Source organism: Chenopodium album, chromosome 15 (assembly GCF_948465745.1).
Source record: "Chenopodium album chromosome 15, dcCheAlbu1.1, whole genome shotgun sequence".
Taxonomy (NCBI): domain Eukaryota; kingdom Viridiplantae; phylum Streptophyta; class Magnoliopsida; order Caryophyllales; family Amaranthaceae; genus Chenopodium; species Chenopodium album.
In genome coordinates this window covers 31289815-31317459 of record NC_137848.1, presented here as the reverse complement: position 1 = coordinate 31317459, position 27645 = coordinate 31289815, and positions in this window count along the sequence as shown.

Here is a 27645-nt window from a genome sequence, read left to right as displayed (position 1 = left end):
ATCTCTATTGTGGAGAGATTAGATCTAATTAAATTTCGTGTCTCTTGTCTTATGGGAAGAAACATTATACTCAAAATCTCCTAGTGCAATTATATTATTCTCTAGAGGCAATTAACTAGTTTGATGTATTCTTCTTCTGGTGATAGATTTAATTAGAAGTCATTCTCCCCTATGACAAAACCTAACTTATTTTAGAATCCTCTAAGGTGTATGTAGGTACATATAGACTCAACCTAATATATGGGCCGATCTAAAGCTAAGCCAAGCCAAGCTCATGAAAAATTATTCAGACATAATGTTACTCTTGTTACCGCAAAAATAGGTTTAAGAGTATTATCAAATGTGAAAAACACAGATGTTGCTAGTTTAAAATAAATGTAGGAAGTACTATTAAAGGCAATCTACCTTACAGACATTTGGTGATTTCAACATAAAATTTATACTATTAGGATATTCTTATATTTGATTAATTATAAGTTTATTTTTTTTGTTAAGATTAACATTTAAGAATCTATGAACAATTCTTATGCTAAACATACTTAAGAATCCCTTATAATTAATCTAATGGCAGCAAGAGGCAATCAAGTAAGATCATTTATATTGTGAAACACTAAGATTCACTAATATCTAACCGGCTATGTGCTATGTTTGATACTAAGAGTGCCAAATAGATTTATATTGTCCATGCACAACCCGAGCCTTAAATTTTCTGACTTCATCACCAAATGCCCTAAACTTCATATCAGTGTTCTTCCATTCCGGAGAGTCAGCTGGATGCTTCAGCAAACCGTTTTTCTTTCTTCTCTCTCCATGCCATCTCAAGTTCTTAGCATCTTTTGGTATTGAAAATAAACGCTTTAACCTTGGAATAATGGGAAAATACCACAACACCTTAGCAGGAGGTCCCTTCATACCAGCATTGCATCTCGTTCGCTTGTAACGCGACTTACCGCAATGTGGACACTCCTCTAACTCTTCATATTCATTTTGATAAAGAACATAATAATTAGGACGTGCATGTATCTTCTTATACTCCAAACCAAATGGACACATGAGTTTCTTTGCATAATAGTAGGAATTAGGAACTTCATCTCCATCTGGCAACGTGTCACATAACGCAGTCAACAATGAAGTAAAAGTAGTGTGTCTCTCTAGTTATGCTTTAACATAATGTTAAAACGTGTTAGCATGGCTGAGTGTTTGGTGTATTTTTTGGACCTAGGATACAAAGGCTTTTTGGCAGCCTCTAATAATGACTCAAATACATCAGACCGATCACCAAATTCACCTTCAACATCATGCATCATCTCATTTAAGTGATCACCACCACCACCACCACCCTCGATCTCATCCCCCTCCTCATCCCCATCTACACCATCATCAGCCCCATATTCCTCTTCCACATGAATCTCAGCACTTTTATCATGCGTATCATTTCCAACAACATTCTCTCTATACGATCCCTTTTCACCGTGCCAAACCCCACACATGATATTGAGGCCTAAACCCATGACATACCACATGATCCCTAATGGTATCAACACTATCGACCATTGTGACATTATTACAATTGACACAGGGACAATAAAGGTAATTAACACCCATTCTGAGCTGATATTGTGAAGCACTCTTGCAAAACTCTTGAACCCCATTAAAGAATTCCAATGTGTCATGTCTACCATACATCCAACCGCGATCCATCGACGTTTTAAATTGCCTTTAAGCATACCAACACATTAAAAATAATTTATAAATGTAACATATATTATATGTCAATCAAAGTACATAGAATATATATTATTCATATCGCGTAAAAATGATTGCTCCCAAAAAGTCCTTATCACTCCAACCTAACCCATCCTTGAGCATCTAATCTCACTAGTGAATGTATGTCAACTTTCCAAAATTTAAGAAAAATCTGCCAGCATTTTCCCCCAATTCTCCAAGTACAAAATGTAGGTAGTTACTTACCTACATATGCACCTAGAGAACATGGTGAGAAAATGATAAGCCGAGATATTCCTTGAAATCAAAAACGAGACATACATTCACTACCTAAGTGAGATTAAACGTCCAAGAACAGTCCTAACCAAGGACTATTCAAGACTTTCTCTTAATGAGAAAGATTCGAACGGATATCTAGAAAAATGATGATGCAAGCATTCAATAATTTGCATTTATTTGATATTCAACAATACACAAGTTAATTCATTCATATAATGCTAATTAGACTACCTACAAGAAAACTAAGCTTACTTAAAAATCCATTCATTCATTCATATAATGCATTACCATTATTTAAACTATCTATTTCACTCATTAAAATTGCCAAAAAATCCCACTACATTATATTTTACTAACCAAATTTAACCATCTAACTAGTTAACTAATAACTATTCTATTAAAAAAAAATCACTTTAATGCTACTCAAATTCAAACAACATATTACATTTAAACAATTAAAGTAACAATTAACATTATGAGAAAAAACAATTAATAAAACAATTAAGATAAATTTGTGTTAACTAAATTTGAAACCCTAACTTTAAATTTTAGGAAATTGTTGAGAACATATAGATAAGAAGTAAAATTCAGCATGAACTCACCCTAATTATAGAGTGAGAAAGAGAAGGAATGAGGGATGAGAAGGAGAGGTATAGTGGTGGTGCCGTGTGAAGTAGTTGCAGCAAGGGATCGAGGGAATGCGAGGTGAGAGGGGCACAGGGACTACGTAGCAGCAGCAACACAGGCCTGTGGTGTGGCTAACTGTGGTCAAGGCGGTGGCGGTGGTGCAGTGGTCGCGCAACAGCAGCAACAACAATGAAGCAGTGGCGATGTGTGAAGCAATGTTAGGTGTGGTGGTGGTGGGATATGTGAAGCAGCGACTTGGTGGTGGTGGTGGGGGGGTTAAGTGAAGCAGCAACAGCAGTAGCAAGGGTGGTGGTGGTAGAGTGTCGGTGTTTGAGAGTGAAAAGGGAGTGCGAATTGAGAAGGATGAGTGAAAGAGATAATGCGGGGAATGCGAAATTTTGCAATGAAAATCGGCTAAGGGTTTTCATTTTAAGATCCCGCTTTTTTAAAAAAAAAGTTTAGAAGCGGTTTGAATCGCTTCCCTTAACATTTTTGGGAGTAGTTCAACCCAAACCGCATCCCATTTGATGTCTGATTTTTTTGGTTGGGTTTTTGTAGGGTTTTCGAAGTGGATTTTAATAACTGCTTCAAAATTGGGGCTTCCCATTTACTTTTTTCTAGTCTTATTGATCCAACTTGTAAACATTATTTAGGAAGATACATATATCACCATTTTAGTAAATTGCATGTGATTAAATATCCTTATACTACATAGAATTACGTAAATTTAATCCCTACAATTAAACACCTATGCAGTTGCGTTGCTGAAGAGGGTTCAGGCATTCGCAAAGACTCGGGATATTGGTGCTCGTGCAACTGCTCACATCTTCAACAGGATCGGCTTCGCTATAGCTAAAGGGGTGGGGCCCACATTGTATCTCGGCTCCCCACTAATTTCTTGTATTTTGATTGATTTTGTAGGTTTTGTTTTTAATAATAATAATAATAATAATAATAATAATAATAATAACAATAAAAATAATAACAATAATAATAATAATGATAATAATAATAATAATAATAATAATAATAAAGGAGGTTGACATAGGATTGTCAGGAGGGAATGACGGGGCCCTCAGACCTGCCGATGTGTTACTTTATTCATGGGATCGTGGTCGTGATGTATGTGTCGACTTCACAGGGTCTTCTCCTTTAACACAGACAAGACTATCTGACTTTTTTCTTGGACGGGTTGTGGTTGATGCTGCTCATCGGAAGCGGGTTAAGTATGAAGCTCGTTGTCGGGCGATTGGCTATGGTTTCATTCCCTTCTCCTTTTCTTCGCTTGGGGAATGAGAGAAGGAGGTTGTTGCGTTACTGAAGCGGATTCAGAGGTTCTCGACGACGCCAGACATTGGGGCTCATGTTGCAACTCATATCTTCACTAGGGTAGGCTTTGCTATATCTAGAGGAGTGGGGGCTCAGATTGTATCTCGACTTTCCACTAATTTATTGTAGGTTGTATGACTTTTGTTTTTGAGATATAATAATAATAACAATAATAATAATAATAATAATAATAATAATAATAATAATAATTAAATAATAGCAATAATAATAATAATAACAATAATAATAATAATAACAATAATAATAACAACAAAAATAATAATAACTATAATAACAAGAATGATAACAATAATAACAATAATAATAATAATAATAATAATAATAACAATAATAACAATAACAATAACAATAATAAGAATGACAATAACAATAATAACAAGAACAATAAAAATAATAATAATAATAGTAATAATAATAATAATAATAATAACAACAACAACAACAACAACAACAACAACAACAACAACAACAACAACAACAACAACAATAATAATGAAAAGAACAAGAACAATAATAATAAGAATAATAACACAATAATAACAAGAATAATAATAATAACAATAATAATAATAATAATAACAATAAGCATAATAATAATAATAATAATAATAATATTGCTCGACCTTTGTGTGGTGTTAAGTTACTTGGTGGTCCCGCTAGTTACGATTCTGGTTTTAGTGGTGAGCTTGTGATGTAGAGGGTGACCAAGACTATTGCCCTTATGGATAAGGTCGCTATGATAGATGATCCTTAGTGTGAGTTGTTGTTACTTAGGGCATGTACAAGAGTTTATAAACTCTACTTTGCATTGCGTACTTGTCCTTCTATAGTACTTTTGAGGCGGCTTGGCACACTTTCGATGGGGCTCTTCGGTCTTCCTTGGAGCGTATTCTTACTGCTTTGGGGCCAAGGTTTGGCGACTGGCAGTGGCGGGTTGCCACCTTACCATTTGTGGTCATGTTTGTCACTATGCTTTTCTTGCTTCTCGGTTGCAGTTTGCTGGGTTGTACACACAACTTCTATGGCATGATGGTATTGTTGGTCTTGGACGAGCCTTTGAGGATGCGTTGGGTCTGTTTAATGGAACTGTGGAGTCAGACATTTTGAGTAATCCTAGTGAGCTCACTGCCCCTAAACTCATGAAGAAATTGGCATATATATTTCACAAAGGTTAACGCTTTTGCAGAATCTGCTTATTCTTTAACTCCTCGACAATCAACACTATGGAAATCACAGCAGGGAGATCACACCTTTTCTTGGCTTCGGACGGTCCCTATTTCTGGATTAGGTCAGACAATGAACGCCAAGACTTATTGCTGTTTGATGTGCTACCGGTAGGGTGTTCCATTATTCTCTATCAAGACGTCGTGCTCTGCTTGTTCAAGGGTTTTTGCAGGGGATATTTTCGGTGATCACGCGATTTCTTATGCTGGTATTAAGGGCCTTAAACATTTGCATAATTTTATTCGGGATATACTTGTTGATGTTTGCTATCAGTCAGGGATTTCAGTAAGAATGGAGGTTGACATAGGGTTGTCTGGAAGGAACGACAGGGCTCTCAAACCTACAGATGTGTTACTTTATTCATGGGATCGTTGTCGCGATGTCTGTGTTTACTTGATAGGGTCTTCTCCATTGACACAGTCTGGGCTTTCTGACTTTATTCCTGACGGGTAGTGACTGATGCGGCCAATTGGAAGCGGATCAAGTATGAATCCAGTAGTTGAGCAATTGGATATGGCTTCCTTCCTTTCTCTTTCTCTTCTCGTGGGGATTTTAAAAAGGAGGCTATTGCATTGCTGAAATGAATCCAGAAATTCTCGAAGATTCAGGACATTGGGGCACGTGTTGCAGCTTATATTTTTACTAGGATCGGCTTTTCTATAGCTAGAGGAGTGGGGGCCCAGATTGTATCTCGGCTTCCCACTAATTTTCTATAGATTGTATAACTTTGTATGTTTTTGAGATATAACAATAATAATAATATATTATTATTATTATTATTATTATTATTATTATTATTATTATTATTATTATTATTATGGGTAGTAAAAATTCTCACTAAAAATTCTCTTTGTAGGTGCGATATTATGGGCGATATTGTGGGCAGTTAGGGTACGGGTTTGACGTCCTTTTCCCGACGGCAATTCTAGCGATTTCCAGCAAAAGGTATCTAGGATTTAATAGGTCCGATCCGGCGGTGTACATTGGTTGCGGGTCAGTTTTAGGCGACTTCAAAGAATTTTCAGGCGGAGGTTCTCTTGTTCATTGCTGCGGTTTTGAGCTCGTTTTATGATCGATTTTCAAGCGAATTTTAGTCAGTTTCTGGTGCGAGAATCGGTCGGTTTCCAGGGCTCGGACGTCTTTCTTTTTCAGGCAACGAAAAATATTTTTAAACGGCTTTTTCAGGCAGCAGTTCATTGTTTCCGTTTTCACGTTCCAGGTTTTAATTTTCTGGTGTCGGTTTTTTTTAGGGGGGCAGTTTTTAGTGCGAATTTGGTGCTGTTTTGGGTGCTTTTTGCAGCCTTTATTTATCGGTTCCACTCGGCTATTTTCCTGCGGCGGCAGGGGGTCTTAGGTGGCTGTTTTTAGGCAGCCTTTGGTTAGTTTGCAGTGTAATTTCTTGATAGTTTTCGCTTGCAATTTTGGTTGTTTTGTTGGTGTTTCGTGCTATAGTTTTAAGCTATGTCGGCTGCCGGTGTGAAGTTTCATTGTCCTTTTGCGGGTCTTAGTGGATGTCAAGATGGGAGTGGAAAATGCCTTACTCGACGCTCTCTAATCAAGCATCTTAGTGATCATCATTATTGTATCGGTGCGCGAGATATCACTCTACATTCTCTTACTTCTAATTTGGTTGTTTATACTGAAGCAGAAGTTACTTTTAGGCATATGGGGATTTGGTTATGTGGAGTTTGCTACAAAACACACACGGTACGTTCTAAATGCCATCATGGTAGGGGTGAGGATGTGTCACCCCCTGATGAAGGAGATGATATTGTTCGTTTTGTGCTTCATAATTTTACCAAGCCGCAAGCTCCCTCTTCTCCTGCTCGAGTTGGTCATGTGGATAGTTTTGTACGAGATCACAATGGTGGTTTTGATGTAGCTCTCCTTGACTGTTTGTTCTCTAAGGGGTTTCACACTGTTAAGTCTATCCCTCCCAAGTGTCGATTGGGGATTTCTCGGGTTCTAAAAGGTGCTCTTGATAAGGTGATCTCTAAGCCAGATGACATTTCTAATTGGGTCTCTTTGTTGGTGTTACCTCTTTGCATCCTTCAAATCTTTCGCCCTCGGAGTAGTCGTGAGTCTCGGTCTTCGGTAAGACGTCGGCATCAGGAAGAGAGTATTTCTTGTGCTATTTGTTCTTGGAGTGCAGCGGGTGGTAGTTTGCAGCTTGTAAGGGAAACTTTGGCAGAGGATTCTCCTACTTTGTCGGTGGTTGATGATGAGGACCTTGATTTGGAAGAGCGTAATATCAAGTAGTGTCGTAAGAATATTTGCGATGGTCATTACACAGCTGTAGTTCGGGTTCTTTCTTCTTTTAGCGTTGCTCCTTATAATGACGCCACTCTTGCAGATTTACAGTCAAAGCACCCTTCGTCTCCAGTTCCATCCATGTTTGATATACCTGTTGATCACCTTCATCTCGTTACGACTTCTGCTGTTGTTTTGGATCGGAATAAGAGTTTTCCTCGTGGCAGATTATGTGGTAGGGATGGTTTGCGTGCTCAACAGCTTATGGATTGCTTGAGTGGTGCTGCTGTGGTAGTCTTAGATGAGTTATTTGACTCTACTATCGGGGTGGTTAATCTCTTTTTAGCTGGAAAAATGTCCTATGGTATTAGGAGAGTATATTGCTAGCGCTCCTCTTACACCACTTGTCAAGCCCGGTGGTGGTATTCGTCCTATTACAGTGGGTACGTGTAATACCCGAGATTTTAAAACTTGATTTATTATACTCTAATTTTATTTTATTAGCCTAATTAAAGTTTAATTTATATTTTACCCAGTATGACTATTTTATTCTTAATCTTATTTTATGATTATATTATTTCAGAACCTAATTATACGTAGCAAAGTAATTATTTTAAAATGTATTTCGGGTCAATAAGTCATATTTTTATGTTTTGTCAAATATTGAAAAATTTGCATCAGGATCTTTATTTTTACCCGAGATAGTGAAATGACCATTATGTCCTTGCTCGCAAAAGACAAAGCTTGCCTCTTCATTTTACTTCCATTCTTCACGGCTAAGCAATGAACTAGCTTAGTCTAGTTTTGCTTTCTTGCTATTTGTTGCTTAAAAACTTATGATTATCTTTAGCAAACTTGGTCATTATCCTTTCTTTCTTCCTAGCAGCAAGTATAAGAATAGCCAAAAAGTTTGACGGCTAAATTAAGAAATATCACTAATAGCTTTATCACAACCACCGCCACCCCTTACGTACTTGTTCAAGGCGGTGTCACCCCTCCCTTGCCGTTGACAAGTCACCCCGACGCGGCCTCTGATTGTAGTCCACTCTTCTTCTTTCTCCATGTTCGTGATATATATGTTCTGTTCTTACCGAGACACAAGTGGTCTTTTAAAACCAAGTTCTTGAATTGAACCTACTTCTTTTCAATATCACCAAAGTAAGTTTACTTTGTTACTTTTAATTTTAGTTATGACTCTTATGAGAATGATTTCATACTTTGGGTTTCACTATTATTTTTCCTTGATAATAATAACAGGAGTAGTACCTATGTTATGCTATTTTATACTTGTTTATTATCTAAAATAATCACTTGACATAAGAAATGATTTTACTGTATTTCGTATGATTAATTCTCTAAAATGAGTCTTGTTATTGCTTTCATACTTAAATTATTAAAGAGATTTGAGTTTTGAATCCTTTTACTCTACTAATATGAATATTAGTAGTATATATGATTTTAATCTATTTCTCTACTAGTAATATAAATAGTAGTAGACTAGTAGTACCTATTTTCATAGTAGTGTTTGTTTTACTCTAGTAATGTAATACTTGTTTTATTCTATAAAGATAAGTTTATATTGGTTCTGTCAAAGGTTTTGAATTGAGAGGTTACTAATGAATATTTATTATTACTGGGCATGATCGAATGAGTCATAGCAATGAGAAACTAATGATGGAGGTTATAGAGCTCGGATGATAATTATGAGGCTAAGTGAGATGATTAAAGATGATCGAATGAGGTAATCATTATGTCTAGCAATTATGTCTAGCCCTGTGTGTGTAACCATTATGTTTTGCAATTGTGTTCAGTTCCGTATCTGTAATTATTATGTTTAGCTACTGCATGTGTTTAGACCTGTATGTGTGACAATTATATCTAGTTATTATGAGTGCACGTGTGTAATTTTAATGACATGTTATTGTATCATACGTATGCATGTATGGTATGTTTGGCATGTTATGATTTAAAAGCGTGGTATGTGCAAATGACATGACATGATCTTTTATATTCTGGTATAAATGACTTGCGAGATGATCAACATGTTCCTTGATGTATTTCGGTCTTATGATTTATATGAATGATTTTACATGTATACAATGTTTTCTCAATTTGTGGAACTCTCGAAAGCATGTTAATAAACTACGAATAACTTATTAAAAGATACATAACTTAATAAATGAAAGTGAAAGACCTAGTCCGTCTGGCAGTATATGTTATGTTTCGGTCATGCAATGCATGTACCCATGGGGCACCTTCCCAACTATGTCGAGCACCAGCTCTATGTTATGGGCACCGGCCCATCGCGGAAGACGTTCCGCCATGTCATACTGTCCAGCGACTAGCATGTCCACCAAAAAGATTACGAATATCTGAATTTTGTTAAAGGACTTATGAGAACTCACAAGGATACTCTATTAATGAGTTTTACGATATACTGATATGTACGATCGTTCATAACGATGTTTTACCATCGTACTAGGTGATAAGAATGCTATGAATAACAGGTATTTCTAGTTATTTTATTAATCTATAAGATATGTGGATGTGATCTGTTATGTTATGCCCCTGTTAAATGTTTAACGCTGATGATTATTTTATTCAATTAAGTGTTACGAATGAATGATTATGAATTGTGCCAATGTGCTATGAATTTAGATGAGGTATAAAGTTGTTCAGAAATGATTTAATATGATATGAGGTTACATTTGTCGACAATGGAAAATGAACTGAACATAGAAAATAAGTGAGTTATAGGTGGAGGAAAGTATGTTAATGAAATGGGGAATTAATCCCACACGAATGAAAGTTATGTTATGTCCAAAACCTGTGCTTACCTATGATCTTATGTAAAGGAAATGATCCTTGCCGATTCAACTTTTAAAAATAATGATGTTAGATTATTTCTGAACAACTATGTATGTATGATATATGCTCAAATGATTTTGAAAGAAAAATGGTTTTACGAGCTAGAGTAATGTTACTGAGTTTTCCACTCATTTTTGGATTTTTCCTGTGTTTTCTATGTTTTCTATTTTTATGGATAATTACAGGGATAATGATGACGAAGCTAATATCAAAGGCAAAAGAATTAAAGGAGTTTACATAGTTGAGGGATTATGGAATCAAGGCTTATGTATTATGAATCATCGAGAGCTGAGACAGATCTGTTATTTTATTACTGTAAGGAAGACTGGAGTTATATAATTTATTGAATTTTCTTATTAAGGAGTATGTTTATTTGTGGGCCCATAACCCACATGTGATTATGAGATTATCTATATGATTGATTCCGCTGCATATGATGAGTAAAGAATGGTTTATCTATGGCTAATTAATTTCCGCTGCGAATGACAGATTAAGTACGGTCCGGTAACGCTAGTTAAAAGTCGGGGCGTTACAGTACGGTTTGGTGACGTCTAGTTTCGAAGGTGGGTGCTGTTATGGTTGGTCAGTCTTTAGGGAATTACTTTGATGGTCTTCAATTTGGTGTTGGGGTTTCTTCAGGTGGTGAGGCAATTCTTCATGCAGTGAATCGGTTGATTCAGGACCGTGGTTCTGATGTTGGTCTTTCTATGTTGTTGGTGGATTTTCAAAACGCCTTTAATCTAGTTGATCGTTCGGTCATGTTACGTGAAGTACGTCGCCATTGTCTGGGCATTTTACGATGGGTTGAATTATGCTATTCTAATCCAGCCAGGTTATATTATAGGGACCAAACCTTATGGTTTCTCAACGGGTGCAGCAAGGTGAACCCCTTGGTCCTTTGCTTTTTGCTTTGGTTTTACAATCCCTGGTGTGTAAAATCAAAGAGATTTTTGATGTATGTCTTCAGGCTTAGTATTTGGATGACGACACTATTATTGGTGACACGTTGGTGGTGGGGAAGGTTCTGCATTTGATTATGGAAGAAGGGCCTCGTTCTGGATTACGTCTTAACGTTGAAAAAACTAAAGTTTTCTGGCCTACAAAAGACCCTCGAAGCAGGCTTGTGGGTGTCTTTCCACTTAATATTGGTCGACCTTTGCCTGGTGTTAAGTTGCTTGGTGGTCCCGCTAGTTCCGACTCTAATTTTAGTGGTGAGCTTGTGATGCAGAGGGTGACCAAGACCATTGCCCATATATTTAAGGTTACTATGATAGATGATTCTCAGTGTGAGCTATTGTTACTTAAGGCATGTACCGGAATTTCTAAACTCTACTTTGCATTGCATACTTGTCCTCCTAGTACTTTTGAGGCGGCTCAGCGCACTTTTGATGCTTCGATCTTACTTGGAGCGTATTGTTACTGCTTCGGGGCCTGGGTTTGGCAATTGGTAGTGGCGGCTTGCCACCTTACCATTTGCATTTGGAGGGCTTGGTGTCTATTCCGCTGGTGATGTTCGTCATTATGCTTTCCTTGCTTCTCGTTTGTAGTCTGATGGGTTGCAGACACAACTTCTACGGCATGCTGGCATTATTGGTCTTAGACGAGCCTTTGAGGATGCGTTGAGTCTGTTTAATGGAACAATGGAGTATGACATTTTGAGTAATCCTAGTGAGGTCGCTACCCCTAAACTCTTGAAGAAATTAGCAGATATATATTTCACTAAGATTACCGCTTCTGTAGAATCCGCTTATTCTTTAACTCCTCGACAATTAGCATTATGGAAATCCCAATAGGGAGATCACACCTCTGCTTGGGTTCGGGCGGTCCCTATTTCGGGGTTGGGTCAGACGATGAACGCCAAGTCTTATCGTTGTGCGCTGTGCTACCGGTTGGGTGTTCCATTGTTCTCTATCACGACGTCGTGCTCTACTTGTTCAAGGGTTTTTGCTGAGGATATTTTTGGTGATCACACGGTGTCTTGTGTTGGTATTGTGGGAATTAAACATCGGCATAATGTTGTTCGGGATAACCTTGTTGATGTTTGCTATCGGTCAGGGATTTCAGCTAGAAAGGAGGTGGACAATGGGTTATTTAGAAGGAACGACGGGGCCCTCAAACCTGCAAATGTGTTACTTTAATCCTTGGATCATGGTCGCGATGTTATGTTGACTTGACAGGGTCTTCTCCTTTGACACAGTCTGGGCTATCTGACTTTGTTCCTGGACGGGTAGTGACTAATGCGGCCAATCAGAAGCGTGTCAAGTATGAATCCAGTTGTCGAGCAATTGGACATGGCTTCCTTCCTTTCTCGTTCTCTTCTCTTGGGAAGTTAGAAAAGGAGGATGTTGCATTGCTGTAACGAACCAGAAGTTCTGAAGACTCAGGACATTGGGGCACGTGCTGCAGCTCATATCTTCACTAGGATAGGATTTGCCACTAATTTTTGTAGATTGTATGACTTTGTCTATTTTTTAGATATAATAATAATAATAATAATAATAATAATAATAACAACAATAATATTAACAATAATAATACTAACAAATTAACAACAACAACAACTATTATTATTATTATTATCATCATTATAATAGTAATAACAATAACAACAACAACAACAATAATAATAATAATAATTCAGTTCAGTTCAGTTTAGCTCCAATCAGTTTAGTTCAATTCAGTTCAGCTCAGTTCTGTTCAGTTAGCTCAGCTAAGTAAATGAGAACAGGTCATTCCTCCATTCTTTTAATATTGTACCACTTGCCTAGTCTTTTTAAAAATTTTCACAAATATTACACCATTTTCTTTTTCAAGACCAAAAAATATCTATGTTCACACTACAAATACTCAACATACCCCTCACTTTTTTTACACTTACACTTTAGCTTATCTTTACATCACATAGACAATTTTGTATTTTTACATTTCTCTCTTACTTTTTTCCACTATCAAAATATTTATACCCAACCCTTATGGTGCAATAATAATAAAAAACGGAGAAAGTATATGATAACCCTTATTTTTTTTATGCTCTAAACATTTAAAAATATAATTATGAGGATTAGTGTTAGATAAACATTTACAATGTTATCATAATTATTAATTAGGCCCATTCAAAGCATGCTTTTAAGGCCTGTTCTAATTTACTAAATCGAGCTAAACTGAATTGAACTGAACTTATTAAGGATTTTTTTACTAGGCTCAGCTGAACTAAATTGAGCTAAGCTGAACTGAAGTGAACTGAATTGAAAATAAATTGAAGATAACAGACCCTTAATAAAAGTATTTTTTTTAAGGTCGTCTCAAACCTTTTGGAGGCCCTGTACTATTAAAATATTTACAAAGTTATTTTATATTTTTATCTCTAATACTTTGCATTTATTTAGTCATAGTATTAGTCATAGTAAAATACTTCGTATTTGTTAAGAAAGTAATACCGGCATATCTATACTATATACTAAAGTAATCACCAGGAATATTCTAGAATTACACGTGTCACGTTTACATTAAAAAATTTCCCTCCAAAAACTTTTAATTTTTTTTAAAATTATTTTTCTTAGAAATAAAAACATAATTGATGAAAAAATAAAATAAACAATCTTTTTCCAAAAAAGAATAAAAAATATATATAGCCTAAATAATAGAACAATAACAATAAATTAAAATAAATAAAATATTTAAAATATACACAATCTCTAAACAGATACAAACTTATAATAATATATAAATGTAATTTTTTTCCTGTGAATATCTTAGCGTTGCTCGGGCAAAGAACTAGTATATTATATAGTACAAGATTGGGCACCAAGAACGTATACTCCATCCCATAGTACTTGTATTATAAAGTGGTTTTTTTTTTTCAAAAAATAAAAAAAAAAATAAAAAATAAAAAAATAAAAAAAAATAACCAAAAAACGAAGGGTTGGGGCAGAAAAGAATCGAACCCAAATTATCTACATTATTCTCCTTGGCAGTTTGAACAAAAGTGGTGGGACAACATAAGTAGAACAAAATTTTAAACAAAGCTACTAGTCAAACCATAAGTAATCAGAACAAAGCACACACTTATGTGAACAACACCATTGAAAGTATTAATATTCATTAGAAGTGTTCAAAGGGAAAAAATCTTGTGAATAATACTTGTGAAAATATTTAGTAGCAGGGTTCAAAAGAAAGATTTTGTAACCATGGTTATTAAAATCGCGATATCTTAAAATCTTACTAATTTACGATCCAAATATAGTCAACGATTTCATTTATGATTCTAATAGATTTTTCACATTTTTCATAACTAGCTTCACAAGTTTAAACCATGCATACAAGACTAAACAATAGATATATATTGTCAATTACTACTATTTAGTGGGTAAACACTAAACAACTATTTTTTAACTTATAAAGTTAACTCTGATCTATTAATAAAAAATGAGTATGATATTGGATTATCGATGTTTATAAAATCTTACAATCCCACAATTCAATTTTATAGGCCAATTCTGATTCAGTGTTTTAAACAAATCAGTAAGGAGTGCAATATTATATCTAACCAAACTCATAGTACATTGTATTCTACCCGTTGTACTCTTTTAAACTCAAAAGAATATATATAAAAAATTTGCTTGCATGATCCAAATTCTCCAATCCACCCAATATAGTTGGCATGTCATATCCAATAGGAACACAAATTCACAATTTACTATTCACAACTCACAAGTCCACTTAATTCGGCAAAATTGTCTCCTTCTAACAGATTGTTGGTCAAATCAATTAGTTAGTCCTTCACCAAATCAAATAATTGGGTCAACTTGAATTGATTGGTGACCAGAATGTGGATGTGAGCTTACTTTACCTCCAATATCTCAATTTTATGCTATTTTACGGCAGATTGAAAAGGAACACATGATTACAAGAAAAATAAGCAATCCTTTACTAAATCTAATGCACAATACACTAATTGCAAAATCATGTAATCTCAATAAGATAATCAAGTGTTAACAAACAGAAGGATTAAGAAAGGTGAGTTCTTGAAACAAAGGACCTAAAAAAGCTTTCATCATCATCTGCTGAATTAGATGTTTGAATCAATTCAAACTCGTTTGAACTCTAAATTAGACTATAAAACTTTAACCCTCAACACCCATTGATTTATAAGATATTTGACCAAAATATCCAGTAAAGATAATATACATATCAAATAAGAAAAACCCAAATTCAAAGATTCAATCTTTAAGCAAAAATATAGTGAATGCATGAAAAGGCATGAATAGTCAATAAATCTCAACTATAGGTGAGCCTTAAAGAAAGCAAAAGTCAAACACTATTAGTAGTAAAATAGTTATCATATATAAGGAGTTAATCACCATTTTGTGAAGATAAATCAGCTTCTCGTCGCGTAACATAATCACTACTTAATTACATACATAATCACTGCTTAAGTTCACAGTAAGATACCCTACATAATCGTTAATTAAGTTCACAATAAGATACCCTACATAATCACTGTTTAAGTATATAACAAGGTCCTAATAATAACAAACAGATCTTAGATTCTAATCATCAATACTCTTCATATATTCCTTAGGAAGTCTTGTCTTGTCGAATAGCCCAATTCAAGTAAGAGCTTTAGCATTTTGCTGTTAAAAAAAAAAAAAAAAAAAAAAAAAAAAAAAAAAAAAAAAAAAAAACTATAATTAGATAGTTGGTACTAGACCCGGCAATCCTGACCCAGACCCGAACGATCCGACCCGTGACCCGAAATTGACCCACCTGACTACCCGACCTAAAAATGGATGACCCGATCCTGACCCGACCCGAAATTGACCCGAAGTGTTTGACTAGGACAAACCCGATACCCGAATTGACCCGAACACCCCATACCCGAAATCTCCCGAACTAAAATTACCTTATAATTGAAATTAAAATGTCTTGTACCAAAAATAACTCAAATTGTTCATCTTCAACTGTAGCTAACCTCATAAATTGAATTGATAGTTTTTATTATAACAATAACAAACTATATACTTCGTATAAAATTATTGATTTGAGCGTTACAAATGAAACAACCCGAACATGACCCTACAAGATTTTGACCTGATCCGAATATAACTCGAACATACTTGACCCGAAATTAACCCAACCGAACATACTCGACCTGAAATTGACCTGACCCGAACTCGACCCGATACCTGACCCGAAGTTGACCCGAAACCCGAATCGACCAGACCCGACCCATACCCGACCCGAATGTTAGCTGACCCAAAATCACCCAACCCCGACCCGAATGACCCATTTGCCAAGTCAAGTTGGTACTTCAAATAAGACATGCAAAATTAAAGAAAAATAAACTTATTAAAGTACGGGTTTTTCACCATATGCCCCTGAGTTTTTTGTTTATTCACCATATACCCATGAACTTTTTAAAATTCATCATATACCCTCAAGTTTTCACAAAAATACACTATATACCCTTAATGACTTATGATTGTTAACTTTGTCAATCATTAGGGTTAATTATGACCCGAAACCACCCTAAATACATTCCTTTACCTTCGAAATCACCCACATTTCGTTTTTCCACCCCCAAAACCACCCCAAATTTCTTTTTCTCATCCTCAAAATCGATCATATAGATATGATTATGGAGATTTTGAGTAGTTTCAAGGATAGGACAAAGGAAAGGAGTGGTTTCAGGGATGGGGGAAAGATCTAAGGTGGTTTCAATGCATAATTAATCAAATTCCACTCATCTTGTTGTCATTAGGGATATATGGTGAATTTTTGTACAAATCAGGGGTATCTGGTGAACTTGAAAATTTTCATGGGTATATGGTGAATAAACAAAAAACTTAGGGATATATGGTGAAAAAATCGATTAAAGTATAATATTCAGCCATGTCATCAGTGACGAATCTAGCATCTTTTATAAGTGGGTTCAAATTATAAAATTAACTTGATTCAAATTAAATAAATTTAATTATATGAATTAATAAAAAAAATTTAATGCATTTTTCTAATGACTTACAAAACAAATATAATTAAGTGAGAAACAACTATGTATTTTGTTATGAAAATAATTATGAGCACAATTTTGTTTTATTAATAAGGAAATTTTGATTTTTACCACCTTAAATAACGACTTTGTCGAATTTACCACCTCCAAAAAAAAACATTTACTTTACCACCTCATAAAAAAATTAAACATCAGTTTTACCACCTCATCTGAGCTCAGGTGACGGAAAACGCTTGTGGGGCCCACCATAACGGCTAGTTTTTGAATTTATCCCCAAATTCTCTCGATTTCCCTTCTATTTAAACCTAGTTCTTCATTTCTACTTCAAATTCTTGAAGATTGGAGTTTTTTTTTTGCGATTTTCTTCACAAATCAGTATTTTTGGGCAACCTTAACAATCCCAAACCCTCAAATTATCAAACAATCAGTTGAACTCCTAGACAACAAACATCAAAAAGGTAAGCAATTTTCGTTAATTCTGTTGTAATTTTTTGCAATTCTTTGTGTGATTATGTTGCATTTGCTAAGATTAATTGAAATTGGACGTTTTGTGAGGTCAATTCAACCCCAATTTTATTTAAAATACATAGGGTTCATGTAAGATTAAATTAGATTGGGGGTTTTTGATATGTCAATTGGCTACTGAAATTAGGGTTAGATTATGGTGATTGTGTTAAAATATAATTAATTTCATTCCTTTTCTTACTGAATTTCAGAAGGGAATGTCTTCACTTAGCATGTCACCCTCAAAGGAGATAAAATGCCAATGTGGAGTTCCAATGTCTAAATATTCAAATTCCTTAAGTCAATGTGTGTCGATTTGATAATATGATTGCATCTCATGTCGAGATCATATTAATCTACAAATCGTTTCTTGAAATCTGGGTTTGAATTACAAAACCAAATGATTACTAAGTAATACATTTGAACGCGGCCACGTATTTTATGAATTCTCCCTCTTCAAGCGGCCATGACTAGGGATGATAGTGGGTCATGGACCTGACCTAGACCCGGTTGGACCCGACCCACATTTTAGGGTCTAGGTCCTTAAATTTTAGACCCGATGGGTCTGGATCGGGTCTGGGTCTAAGTTTAATGGGTCGGGTCTAGGTCTGGCTCTAGACTTTTTGGACCCAGACCCGATCCAGATCCGACCCATGGACCCGTTTTTTATTTTTTTTTATAAATTATAAATGTATATTAGACATACTATTATTTAAATCAACCACTTAATCAGATATGCTAGATTAGTAATATACTACGTAATTAGAGATTGAGAAGATAGATTTTAGAGAAAGTCAGCAAAACAACAAGCAGCCAAGAATCTTAGTTTTTAAGATTTTTTTTTCATGCATTGTCTTTATTACTTTTTACTGAACAAATTATTTGTGTATCAAAAACATGAACAATTTTTTATAATGCATGTTTTATTATATCAAGTAGTATAGTTATAAATGTATAATATATAAAAAAAAGATTATGAAAAATTATAAAAAATTATAGTTGGTCTCGTTTTGGACCCGTTTTAGACCCAAGACTCGCTAGACCCGATGGATCTGGGGTCTGGGTATGATTTTTTTAGACCCGGTGAATCTAGGTCGGATCTGGGTCCACCTTTAAAAAACCAAGTATGGGTCTCAGTGGACCCGACCCATTGCCATCCATAGCCATGACACATTCCCTAATTTAATAGGTAGACTCGATCTAATCTTGTAGCAACAAAACTCCCACTCAACTTTTGAAGTAACCAGGAAACATCCTTTATAATCTCTAGTTACGGGCAAACGTTTGAATGTACCACAGTTAAATCAATCATTGAATTTAATAATAGTATATCTGGAATCCACTAATATATCTGGAAGCTCTATACTTGAACTTTAAAGTAGGTCAATAGTTTGATCATACATCATTCATGCATATCCAAGTGATTGACCGAGCATCATTATGCCCCCATAGCCCATGAAACTGCGCTATCCAATCAATCTTACATGCTAGTCCGTTTATTAAAATCATTTATGTCCACTTTAATGATTTTGATCTTGGAACTTAAATAATATATGAATTTTGTTCACCTGTGGGGTTTCATTCACCAGGTCATCAACCTGATAAGCCCATCAATTCATAATTATTTTGGACATATTATTTAATTTCTAAAACCATAATTAAATAAGAGAAATAATATTTTTTGTTTAAACATAATTCTGCAAATATATGTATTACTTATGTAATATGTTTTCTCAAAACATACAAAACTTGAATTACATAACTTGCTACAATCCATGATTTTAATATGACTTTCACACCTTAGTCTGTGGAAGGAGTTTAATAAGTAAATAAGCGATATTCTCACTCATAATAAAACTTTGCAGATCATGACATCCCGCTGGTCGTTGATGTGATGCTAAAACAGAGGAGCTAGGGTCTCATATCTATTTGTTTGGATTTGTGATGTGACCCTGGCTCCTTTGTTTTAGCAAAGGCATCCTTTTAGTTACAGGACAATTTGATCTAAACTTCCTTCTTAACTACTTTTACTACAGCAAAACACACATATTTTGACATTAAGTATGCGACAGCATTCTGCTTCAAACTCTTCAAGCTCACTGTACTTCTCCATTCAGACACTAAATGTATCCAGATCAACATCTAAAGTCATCTTGTCTGTTTGGAAACTTGCATCCATTAAACCTTTTGACAACTGATTCAATTTTTCCATCATAACCTAGAAACATTCTTTTAGTCCTTCATAATTACTCAAAGATTTGTTCTTAGTAACTTTCAGTATGCTTATCCTGAATTTTCTTGAAACCTTCTACACATGCACAAGTGATATGTAACATCTTGATTTGTACATATCATGACATATATAATGGACCCTTTTGCAAAAGCATAGGGTACACTATCCATACAACTCAACTCTAAGGCACTAAGTTTTACTGAGCGTAATACCATGAAACATGGGAAGACATCCTCTTTTAGAGTCTTGCATCTTGAACTTGTCAAGAACCTTATCAACATAAGTCCCTTGATTTAGTCCAATCATTCTTCAAGATTCATTTCGTGGATCCTGATTCCTAATATGTACTTAACATCTCCTAAGTCTTTCATATAAGAACAACTCCTTAACCATTACTTGACTGATTCAAGCATTGATATGTTATTTCACATGAATTGTATGTTATCTACATATAAGACTAAGAAGACCAATTGCTCCCACTAAAATTCTTGTCTCTACAAGATTCCTTTTTCGTTCTTTGAGGAAATCAAACTATTTGATTGCCTCGTTGAAACGAATGTTCCAACTCCCTGATTCTTACTTTAATCCATAAATGAATTTCTGAAGTTTGTAAAACTTTCTAGAAATTTTTGGATTTTCAAAACCCTTGGGTTGTATCATACACATATCCTCCATCAAGAACATTTCAAGAAGGCGATTTTGATATCCAACTACTAAACTTCGTAATCGAAAATCAGCAATAACTAGAAGAATCCGAATAGGCTTACGCAGCTAATAGGTTTGACCCCATTTGTAAGACTATCACGGACTAACACATCTTTATAAACATAGAGTCTATTCTGGATTTCATGGCTTTAAGCCACTTCTGAGTTGGTGCTTACCAAAGCTTGCTTGTAGGCTATGGGTTCCAATCATTCCAATGGGAAAATTTTAGAATCCACCTTTTACAAGAATTTCAACAAACTGTATGTTTTTTATCCTAAGTAATCTACAATTGGTATAAGCAAAAATAGAATTATTCTCTTCAACTCTTTGAAGCTAGCTTTTCATTTAAGTGAGATGATAGAAGCCTCGCTAGTTAAATTAGCTTGCTTCAACACATGATTTATCAAATTAGCTAATTTCATGCGCCCTCGTCTCTCATGTAGTGCTATCCACATCCGTTTGTTGCTCATCTTGAATCTCTTTGAGATCTAACTTTACTCTCACTTGGCTTTTTAGGAAGAGATTTCTTTCTATAAAGACACTACCGCGAGCAACAAACCCTTTGTTATTTACGCGATTGTAGGAATAATACCTTTTAGTTTCCACGGGTAAACCCATAAAGAACCATTTATTTGATTTAGGGTCTATTATGTTATCTTTGTTAACATTTTACATCAATTTCATAACCTTCATCTTGTTTAGAAAAGACAACTTTTGGAACATTTTCAATACATAACTCTTATGACGCCTTTTCAATTGCTTTGCTTAAGTTTCTGTTTAGTATATTCGCAATTGTTGTAATATATATCCTCAAAAGGATATTTGCAAATCATTAATCTAAGATTGAACCATGGCAAGCAAAGTTTGATTCCTTCTTTCTAACACATTTTAATTGTAGTGTTTCTGGATTATGAATTAATTCCACAATTTCCTTTAGATGAACATTAATTTTGAGTTAAATACTTATCACAACAATCATATTGTGGTGTTAATTTTTTTTTTTTTTTTTTTAATCTCAAACTGATTTTACATTTAATTCTGGAATTTGAACATTACAATTTAAGTAATTATGGACAATTTACTTAAATCATTAGTAAAAGCAATGAAATAGTTAATTTTCTTACTAACTTTGAACTTATTGGTCCACATACATCATATGTATAAGTTCCAAAAGGTCATTAGCTCCTTCATAGTTTCAACTAAAAGGCAACTTGGTCATCTTACCTTATCAAGCATGACTTCCAATTCTCAAATGATTCATAATCAAATAAGGATATGAGTCCATCTAATTTTAACTTTGAATGTGCAATTGGTTCATGTGACCTAACCTTACATTGTTAAAAGTAAGTTTATTTTGAATCATCTAATTTTTCTTTTTGTGATCTACTTATACCAATCTCATAAAACAAAATTAACTCATATCTAGCAAAAAATGAAAACAATTTATTACCTCAGTCATGGATCAAAACTTGTCCAATGCCAAGTAAAAACAATCAGTATAAAAACGGAAAACCGAAATATTGTTTCATCAGAACTGGAAATTGTCTAAAATCATCAAAACTAATTAGAAATTAAAACTATGAAGCTTTCTTGGCCACTTGAACACTTCTAGTGCACCCTTTAGCTCCATTTCCATGCTAGCCTCACTTCTTTGCAGTTTCTGCACAACATTAATAATGTTAAACACTGCAACTTGGTATCACATACCTAAGTAAAAGTTAAAATGTTTATAACATAATACATGAGGTCGATGCTCCATTCTTCTTGAGGAAGTCAAGATACTTATGGCAATTGCACTTCCAAGGCCCCTTCTTCTTGTAGTAAAAGCATTCACTTTCATCTGCAGCTTTGGCCTTTGGAGTCGCCTTAGGCTTTTCAGGAGCCTTGGCAACTTTCTTGCCCTTGCCCTTAGCCTTTTTCCCCTTCTTCTTGAACCCCTTTCCCTTTTGGACCATAAGAACTTCTTTCTTAGCTTCCTTAGGGATTTGCTTTTCAGCTCTAACCATCATAGCATGCAACTCATTTATAGTATTTGCAGCATCAGACATATTAAAGTTCATGATAAACTAGTTTAAAGTTTCTGGAAGTGAGTGGAGAATGATGTCTGTTACCATCTCATCACTGTATGGGTGCTCCAGTTTTTCCATATTTTGAATAAGGCCAATCATTTTAAAAACATGATCATGAACTGTGGTACCCTTCTCTATCTTACAAACCGGAATCTCTCGATGGAGCTCGTACCTTTCAACTCTAGCCTGTTTCTTAAACAAAGCTTTGAGTTCTTGCATTATGATGTAAGCATCCTGGTCCTCAAAACGCTTTAGAAGACTAGGTTCCATAGTAGCAGTCATCAAGCAAGGGATAGGCACAACCTTGTCAAGAATTTTCTTGCGCTTACAAATCTCTGCCACTGTAGCATCTTCTGGCAAAGGTCCTGGCAATGGGGTGTCAATGACATCCTCTCTTCCTTCAGATTTCAGAACAAGTCTTAACATTAAAGGTGGGCATGGGGCGTGCCGGCATGTGGGTGGCACGGGACCGGCATAATTCCGGCACAGCCCGGCATGGCGGCCCACTTGTGGGCCGTGGGTCGTGTCATGAACAAAAAAATTGAAATCCGGCATGGGGACGGGGGCCGACACGGCCCACCAGCCCGACACGTGGCACGGCCCATGCCCACCTTAATTTATATAAACTTATTTATATAAAATTATTTAATTAAGTTTATTTATATAAACTTATTTAATTAATATATAAATAAGTTTAAGTTTATACAAACTTAATTAAACATAAACTTAAGCATAAATTATATATATAAACTAAATTAAATTAAATTTGTTAAAAATATATATATATTAACGTTAACATAAACATAAATTAATAACATTATTTATATAAACTTAAGTTGTTCAAAAAAAATTTATATAACCCCGTCAATATATATATATATATATATATATATATATATATATATATATATATATATATATATATATATATATATATATATATATATATATATATATCGATTTTTTTTAATATACATATATAATTTAAAAAAAAATTACGGGTTAGCCGCTGCCCGGCACAGCACGGCCCACGGCCCGCCAGGCACGTGGGCCGGGATATGCCAAAATTTGGCACGGCACGGCATGGCCCGCCGCAAAGCCGGAACGGCCCAGCACGAGCCCTACCTAGGCACAGCCCGCGACAGCCTTGCACGGCACGATGCCCATGTTTACTTAACATCCTTTCCCAATTGGAAAAGTTATCCCCTGTCAACCTATCCTTCTCAAGGAATGGTCGAAAATTGTAAATGTTGTTGTCATTGTTACGTCTACCCATTTATGTCAAAGTAAGGCAAAGTTTAATAATTATGTTTAATTAAAATTTGATGTACCATAAACGAATTATATAGGTAACTTTAAAACGCTTTATTCAATATTAAATGATCCCAATTGAATTTTAAGTGATTCCAAGACCCTTTATTTGTGTAATAATTGACCGAACTGAGGTCCTACCATCAAGCATTACATTTTCAAGGTGAGTAAATTCTTTACTGATTACAACTCTTATAACTCTTGGTTGAATAATTAACCATCACATGTTTAATTATTACCCTTTGTTTCAAGGTTCTAAACTCTTTAGGTAACCTTGTTGAGTACAACCAATTAAATATGTAGAACGTGATCTACCCCAAATTACCCAAGATAACAAGTGACACTCTGCTGAGGCCGACCCATCACTCACGAATCACGATCGAAGGATTGTTGGGTATCTAATTGGAAAAGCAATCTCAATATTACTGGGACCTAGATTTATTATGTTGTGATTGTTTAGTGAACTCTAGCGCATCATCAATCAATATAAATAAAATCTAACTTGCATAATCTACTAATAATGCAATAAACATGACATAGTATAGCCCCCTTAGTCCTAAGAAAACTATAAATGAAATGCTCCCACCTGAACCATCATGGATCTCCATCCACCTTGCTCCTTTGGGCCTTCACTTCATGGGCTTCTTTGGACTAAACTATTTAAGTAACTAATCTATTTACATTAGATAAACATTACAAAAATACTTAACGATTTGCAGACCATATTTAGATTACAAATATACATCATGATGCGCAGATCATATTTAGAATCTATGGGCCATATCTATATATAACAACATAATATCATATATTATATAAAAGTGTCATATAATAAATCACTCAACATGCTTGTCTAAACTACAACATCGAATATTCATAATTAAGTCAACACATTTCCTAAAATATCGCATATTTTAAATCATAATTAGATAATATCATATATTATTCATGACCGTTTATGAAATATCATATATTTTAATTTAGGCATGAGCTAGAATCAAATCTTATTTTAATGTAGAAAGATAAATCATATTTAATCTTCCTTGATTATCCTAACAACTTTTATGAGATTTTATCCTAATTACTAGCCAATCAAATAATTTTAGAATTATATCCTAATCTAATTATGGGATAATCTCATTATTTAATCAATTATTATCCTTTTGGAATATCCTAACAAATATTATCCAATATTAAACACTTTAATTATGGATTATCACCAAATTTAACAACTTTAAATATGGATATTATCAAATAAGTAAACTTTTGAAATATTTGGTTTTATCCTAAATGAAAGATTTTATTTCAAATCAACGAATTTTTATCCCAAAATAATTTGAATTTATCTTGAAATAATTTTAAAACAAAATAATTTTTTTTTTTAAAAATCGTGCACCACCACACCAGCCACCTTGGTTGGCTAGCCGAAGCAAGCCACGGTGGCTGGCTGCCTTTTTGAAGTAGCCACTGTCGTAAGGGAAGCAGTATGGCAGCAGCACCTGTTGTCGCTGCAGGCCACCGTGCATGGCCAGCCAAGGCTAGCCACGGTGGCTGGCTTCCTTACGACAGCCACAACAACAACAACACAGCCGTGCCAACAGCCGTGCCAGCAGCTGTGCAACGCTTGCATGCTGCTGCCCACAGTCACCGGACCAGCTGCCCTCCCTTTCCCTTCCCTCTTAAACCAGTAGCGGCAACAGCCACCGTGGCTGCACCACCCAGCCGTGGCAGCCGCTTCTAAATTCCCTTTTTTTTATTTTAATTTAAATAAATCAACATTTGTTCAAAGTAATTTAAACTAGTCCAAAAATTAAAATTAAATCCCATTCAATTTTAAAATTAAGGTTCATTATAAAATTAATCCCAATTTAATTCTAACTCTTAAAATTAAATCGATGATCATATACAAAATATTTTTATGCATAAATCATTCTAATTAAAATTATAAAACATGAGTCAAATCGAATTAAATCAAAAACTCAAGAATAAAATCATACTTTAAGGCTTTTATTTTCGAAAATTCTAAAAATAGGGTTCTAGGGTTCGAAATTTTTGAACCATATTAGGGAAAAAATCGGTCCTCTTCATGGCTATTTTGAGCATAATTAAATCATATTTAATCAATTCCAAAAGTTTAATCACATTAAATATAATAATTGAACCATAATTCAATTAATTTCTCCCTCTTAATTGATTATAAAATTAAGAACATGGACTTCAAATAATCGTATTAATATCATCAAGCGTGTTCATGCAAGAGGCTAACTGATACCACTGTAGGAGTTTATAGGTACTATATGCGGAAAACATGAATCATATTCATAAGCACCTAAACCAAGATAGTATGCATAACACACAAGGCACATAATCATACCTTTGAAGCGAGATCTCCACGAAGCTATTCGATCGGTACATTAGGGAGAGAATAGAGCCCCAAAAGTTGCTCCTCTACTTAGTCCACGGCATTCGAACGAGTCGTCCACCAATACTAGATTGGTCGAGTGAAGGAGGAAAACCACGATCACTACCTTTACTGGACAACCGACCACCGCACGAACCACCACCACCACGAGCTACCACAAGTGCCGAGGAGGAGGAGAGAGCCGTGAGAGAGAGAAATTTGAGGGGCTAGGTTTCGTGTTTGCTAACTCGGGTTTGATCTTACTGATCACTGAATTGCATCCTCTCAACCCTAGGCACCTAGTCTACTTATAATCATATTATAATTAAACTAGGTTAGGAAGCCCAAAACCCTCCAATCTCTTCTACATGGCAGGCCACATTAGGGGATGAGGCCTATCATGGGCCTCGTCCTCTCATGCTCGATCTAGGCCCTTTGTGTGGCCTTATAGGATCCGTCCAATTAGGGTTTGGCCTATTTTACTAGCCCAAAGATTTTTAGTACCTCTAGCTATGATGTAACAACGACCCAAATGAACGAACTTAATTATCTCCATAATTTGATCTATTTATATATCTAGTAATTGCACATGACGAAGACATAAGTCCTTCACGGATAGCCCTCTCCCGAACTTGAAGTTACTTTGTCCAATTCTGAGGACAAGGAGGAAGATGATGCGGAGGAGGGTGAGACCGAGCGACTAGTGAAGAGGAGCCAGCCAAGAGGTAGCCTGTCGATGATGTGACCGTCGAGGGAGAGTCGGCCTTGGAGGAGCCTACCAAGGATGATAAACCGCCTAAGTGAAGAGCTCGGGTCCTCCAGCAGCAATTTTTTAAGCTTTCAGTACTTAGTTTTCTTTGTTTCTGTTTTATTGTTAAACAATTTCACATTCGGTTGCCTGTTTTGAGAGGTCTTGTATAAATTTGATTCTACCGCCTTGTCTTGAGCAGCTTGGTTTTATGCAAGTTCTTTCAGTTTAGCATTTTTGAGAATTTTTCATGCTTTTCCTTAGCATTTTTAAGCAATTTTTCATGCTTTTGCTTTTTCGTACGAGTGCTACTGGGGATAAGCCCCTTTGTTCGGCGTTTGC